This window comes from Hyperolius riggenbachi, chromosome 7 (genome assembly GCF_040937935.1).
Source record: "Hyperolius riggenbachi isolate aHypRig1 chromosome 7, aHypRig1.pri, whole genome shotgun sequence".
NCBI classification, from domain to species: Eukaryota; Metazoa; Chordata; class Amphibia; order Anura; family Hyperoliidae; genus Hyperolius; species Hyperolius riggenbachi.
Genome location: NC_090652.1, coordinates 79,609,002 through 79,615,424, shown reverse-complemented (window position 1 = coordinate 79,615,424; position 6,423 = coordinate 79,609,002).

Genomic DNA, 6,423 nt, shown 5'->3' with positions numbered 1-6,423 from the left:
TGAGCCGTCACATGCTATCCAAACATCCCACTCTTTGGGCAAACGCGTCAGGACAGGGTACCAGAAACAACACTGCCTCCCTTGGGTTCACCAGACCCGCCTCAGCAGCAGCAGTAGCCCAGCCATTGCGTGGTTCACAACATTCACAAACATCAGACGACGCTGACACTGTCACTTTCCGGAGTAGTGCTCTTGAGGTCTCCCAGTGTTCATCAAACACAACAACCAACAGCCCTTCCGTGTGCAGCGCTACGGTTCAGTTGTCTGTGTCGGAGATGTTTGAGCGCAAGAGGAAATTGCCAGCAAATGACCCCCGGGCCGTGGCAGTAACAGCCAGCATAGCCAAGCTTCTGGCCTGCGAAATGCTGCCATATCGATTGGTGGAGACAAACAGCTTCAAGGGCATGATGTCAGTGGCCATCCCACGTTACGTGGTTCCCAGCCGCTACCACTTTGCACGCTCTGCAGTGCCTGAGTTGCATGAGCACGTGGTCAGCAAAATAACCCGAAGCTTGAAGAATGCCGTTGCCTGCAAGGTTCACCTCACCACTGACACCTGGACGAGTGCGTTCGGCCAGGGTCGATACATCTCCCTTACCGCGCACTGGGTGAACCTTGTGGAGCCTGGCAGCGATTCCTCACCTGCTACGGCACGGGTGTTGCCCACGCCACAAACAGCTGCACCGCCGTCCCTCCCACTGGATAACAGCAGCACCTACCTCTCTGACTCCTTCTCCTCCAACGCATCTCAAAGCTGTACCTCATCCGGAAACGCTAACCCAGCAGCAGTAGGATCGTGGAAGCAGTGCAGCACAGCTGTTGGCATGCGTCAGCAAGCGTTGCTGAAGCTAATCTGCCTTGGGGATAAGCAGCACACAGGGGAGGAAATTTGGAGGGGAATAAAGGAACAGACGGATTTGTGGCTGGCACCGCTGGACCTGAAACCGGGCATGGTTGTGTGTGATAATGGGAGTAATCTCATTCGCGCTTTAAGGTTGGCTAAGCTGACACACATCCCTTGCCTGGCGCACGTGATGAACCTAGTAGTTCAGCGGTTCCTGAGGACATACCCAGGCGTGCCCGATCTGCTGTTGAAGGTGCGTCGAGTGTCCAAACATTGTAGAAATTCCAGTACTGCTTCGGGGGCACTCGCCAAGATGCAGGAGCGCTTCAATCTCCCCCACCATCGCTTGCTGTGTGATGTCCCTACGCGCTGGAATTCTACGCTGCACATGCTAGCCCGCTTTTGCGAGCAGAAGAGTGCAGTGGTCCAGTACATGACGGCGCAGTACCGAGGCGCATCCGGCCAGCTGCCAAGCTTCTGTGGATCCGATTGGGCCAACATGTTGGACCTCTGCCAAGTCCTCCAAAATTTTGAGCAATCCACGTTGCTTGTGAGCAGTGACAACTCTTCAGTCAGCATTACCATACCACTGCTGTGTTTACTGAAGAGGTCGATGTTAAAAATCAAGGAAACAGCTGTCATGATGCAACTGGGGGAATCTGAAGGAGAAAACGATCAGCGTGATGGTACCAACATCAGGCCATCCGCCTCAGGGAACGCTGGCCCCAGCAGCTATGACGAAGAAGAGGAGGAGGAACAGCTGGAGTTGGAGCAGGAATTTCATGCCACCACTGACGAGGGCCAGAGCGGTGCACGTTGGACTTCCACAATTCAACGCGAATGGTCAGCAGAAGCAGACCAGGAGGAAGGTGACGACTATGATGCATCACAACAACTATCACAACGCTCACAAGAGGATGATGAGGATTCTGGTAGGACTCTGGCACACATGGCTCAATTCATGCTAGACTGCATTGAACGTGACCCACGCATTGTGCGCATTCTGGACAACACCAATTACTGGGTTTATACCCTTCTGGATCCACGGTACAAACACAATGTTCCAAAACTGCTTGAAGAAAGAGTCAGACAGGTCAAAATGGAAGAATACCAGCAGGCCCTTGTGGAGACTTTAGAGAGGAGATTGACATCCTCCCCCTCCTCTAGCCAGTTGTACGCAGACAGACTGACTTCCGCAAACCCAGGACGACCAGGAGGGCAGCAAACAACGCAAGCCGCAGCTAGTACCCAAAAGGGAATGGTATCGGCAGTGTCCTTGGAGTGGGAAAATTTTCTGACACCCATGCAGCCGCAGCCCACTGAACAGCAAGCGTGCAGATCCACCTCCAACACCGATCGCCTGGAGAAGATGGTCAAGGACTACATGTCAGATGGCGTAGCTGTGTCGAACCATCCATCTGCACCCTTCAACTATTGGGTATCGAAGCTAGACACCTGGCACGAACTGGCAATGTACGCAATAGAGGTGCTGGCTTGCCCGGCAGCCAGCGTTATGTCGGAACGCTGTTTCAGTGCTGCCGGAGGCATCGTCACAGATCGGCGTATCCGCCTCTCTACAGACAATGCAGACCGTCTGACTCAAATTAAAATGAATCAATCCTGGATTGGAAATGACTACGCAACACTCCAGGACCCCAACCAAGTAACATGACCAATGAACATCTGGGATGGTGTTGCGTTTCCGGGCCCTGTTTATTGAACCTCTCATCTGTATTACATTTATGACTGCATGGCGGCAAAAAGCATTGCTGCTATATCCGCACGCTTTTTGTCCACATGCAAGGCCTGGGTTGTTGTGTCTCACAAAGCGTGGCCTTCTCCTCCTGCGCCTGCTCCTGTTCCATCACGTCTGCTGCTGCTGGGTTAGCGTTGCCGCGTGGTCCCTGTTTATTGAACCACTTATCTTTATTACATTTATGACTGCATGGCGGTACAAAGCATGCTATCCGCACGCTTCTTGCCCTCATGCAAGGCCTGGGTTGTTGTGTCTCACAAAGCGTGGCCTTCTCCTCCTGCGCCTCCTCCTGTTCCATCACGTCTGCTGCTGCTGGGTTAGCGTTGCCGCGTGGTCCCTGTTTATTGAACCACTTATCTTTATTACATTTATGACTGCATGGCCGTACAAAGCCTGCTATCCGCACGCTTCTTGCCCTCATGCAAGGCCTGGGTTGTTGTGTCTCACAAAGCGTGGCCTTCTCCTCCTGCGCCTGCTCCTGTTCCATCACGTCTGCTGCTGCTGGGTTAGCGTTGCCGCGTGGTCCCTGTTTATTGAACCACTTATCTTTATTACATTTATGACTGCATGGCGGTACAAAGCCTGCTATCCGCACGCTTCTTGCCCTCATGCAAGGCCTGGGTTGTTGTGTCTCACAAAGCGTGGCCTTCTCCTCCTGCGCCTGCTCCTGTTCCATCACGTCTGCTGCTGCTGGGTTAGCGTTGCCGCGTGGTCCCTGTTTATTGAACCACTTATCTTTATTACATTTATGACTGCATGGCGGTACAAAGCCTGCTATCCGCACGCTTCTTGCCCTCATGCAAGGCCGGGGTTGTTGTGTCTCACAAAGCGTGGCCTTCTTCTCCTCCTGCGCCACCCTCCTCCTGTTCCATCACGTGTGCTGCTGCTGGGTTAGCGTTACCGGTCCCTTTTCCTGGAACCTCTTATATGTATTACATTTATGACTGCATGCCGACAAAAAACATGTTACCTGTGCAAAGAAAACAGACATTTCCCGCATTTAAAAGACAGTTTTCCCTTTGAAACTTTAAAATCGATTTTCTCAAAAACTATAAGCTCTTTTTGCTAATTTTTTTTTCCTCTTGTACCCACTCCCAAGGTGCACATACCCTGCAAATTTGGGGTATGTAGCATGTAAGGAGGCTTTACAAACCACAAAAGTTCGGGTCCCCATTGACTTCCATTATGTTCGGAGTTCGGGTCGAACACCCGAACATCGCGGCCATGTTCGGCCTGTTCGGCCCGAACCCGAACATCTAGATGTTCGCCCAACACTAGGCGGGAGATCGGACATGTCGGAAATTATCTATCGAGCCATCTAAATGGCTCAAAATCGAGCCGTGTATTGGCAGCATAACACAAGCATGTGACTAAGCTAGTCAGATTTGAGTCAGAGTACCTGATCTGCATGATTATTCACATTCTGTGGCTAAAAGAATTAGAGCATAATCACATTGAATGCTGAAATACTGATGCGTTTTAACTGATAAGTTGTTCTGAAGCAGTGCATTGTGAAAAGCTTTCAGTTAAAATGCATACAATGTGAACTGACCCATAGGGAAACATGGACACTGGGCTGCACGTCAGTTGTCTGTTCAGCTATAAATGACTACAACTGATTCAGTGCGAATGGACCCTAAGGGCTTTTTTCCACTAGCGCGTTTGCGCTAGCGGAATCGCAAAATTGCAAACCGCTAGCGATTTTACAATTGCTAGGGTTTGCTAAATAACATAGGAATCGTGGTAGGGTATTTCCACTACAGCGATTCATTTTTGCCTGAAACGCGATCGTGGCGCGGAGCGATATTTGCCGCGATTTTGATATGCAGTGCATAGCATAGCAAAATCGCGGCCGCAAACGTCGGGAAATCGCCAGTAATTTCTTACCTTTTGCGATTCAGCAGTCGCTAGAGTTCAGCGTGAACGCTAGCGACTGCTAGTGGAAAAGGGCCCTTAAAGAGACACAGGATCAGGTGGACAGCCAGGCAACTTTCAAGGACCAGTCCAGCGAGAAAAGTAAGCAGTTAAAATCGGACAGAAACGATTTTGCACTGGTCAATCTCCTCATGGGGGATTCCCAGGGTTTTCTTTGTTTTCAAAAGCATTTCCTGAACGGCAGTCTAACTGCCAAAATAGTAAGATACCAGCCGGCCTCCCAACTCACTTGCACACTATATTGTCAGTAAGGGTGCATACACACATCAGACCATAGTCTTTGGAAAATGAAAGATCACAGACCAATTTTACCCCCTTCCATGTAGTATGAGAGCCATACTCTACACAGTCTATTCTATGGAGCTGAATGTCTGTTAAACAAGGTGTGTATGATGATCTGCAGATCTCATAGACTATGAATGCATTTTGCAAGAACTGATCTTTTGCAGGAACAGATCTTTTTCAGATAATGATCTTTTGAATGTGTACAGCATCTTTGTGTTCAGCATCTTGCAAATATTTCTATCTGATGGGGAGTTCAGCTCAATAGAATAGACTGTGTAGAATATGGCTCTCATACTACATGGAAGGGGGTAAAATTGGTCTGTGATCTTTCATTTTCCAAAGACTATAGTCTGATGTGTGTATGAGCCTTAAGACTTAGCAACTGCCATTCAGGAAATGCTTTTGAAAACAAAGAAAATCCATGAGGAGATGGACTAGTCCAAAACCTGTCAGTTCTAACAGATTTTAACTGCTTATTTATTTATTTTTTGCTGGAGTGGTCTTTTAAAGGGAAATAAATATGGCAGCTTCCATATCACTTTCATCTCAGGTTGCCGTTAAAAAAAATGTTATGCAATCTTATTGTAATGGTACATTTACATCTACAGTACGTGGCAGATTTAGTCACAATAAAGCCTGGTACACACATCCAATTATGATTGGCCAATCACTGACCAATTTTACCACCCCCATGTAGTATAAGGGTCAACAGATATTGAACATTATGAGCAGAATATGTAGGCAAACTCAAATTCTACAAAGAGGTGTGGTAATATCGGTTAGTGATTGGCCAATCATAATTGAAAGTGTGTACCAGGCTTAACACACATCATGGGTAAAAAGCAGCTTAATTCAGGAATGACAGCAGTGTTCCAGTATTATTCGACTTTCTAGATTGCTGAAGAGCGGATCGTCAGCTCTGGGGAACACCTGCACTCATGACAGCCAGTTATAGGCAGTTACAAAGGATCAGAAGCTGTGACATGTGTGCGTAGCTTTAAACATGTAAAATGAGAGCCCCTCTTGTTCAGAGGTTAAGTGGTACATCTCCCTAATGGTGGTGGCTGCTATTATTAGTGTGTTGTTGTTGTCTAGTACATGACAGGCTAGTAAAGTGCTGATTTACTGGGCAGCACCTGTCCTTACAGAAGGCTGTGCGGTGCTCATCACTGCACAGGTCAGCGGTAAGATAAACACACTGGTCATATCACTGTGCCTTTCATAAACAGATCATCCCATACAGAGGCCTTTTGTCAGTCTGTGCTGAACTACATGCCCCTACATGTTCTAAATAAGGGAGCCCATACATAAGTCAATATTGTGGCCTGATCGATCCTGCTATTTGATACTTTTATTGAATCAAAAGAGAATCCGTCCTACAACATGGCTGACCAATCAAAATTGGTAAAATTCAGTCACAAGGGCTCGATCAGGTGCACGGCGATAAAGGTGTTCGATATCGTGACAACTGATGGACCCCTGGCCGGTGTATGGCCTTGTGCACACCAAAAACCGCTAGCAGATCCGCAAAACGCTAGCGGTTTTTGAAGCGTTTTTTCTTATTATTATGAAGCTTTTTGCGATTTTGTGTAGCGTTTTTTAC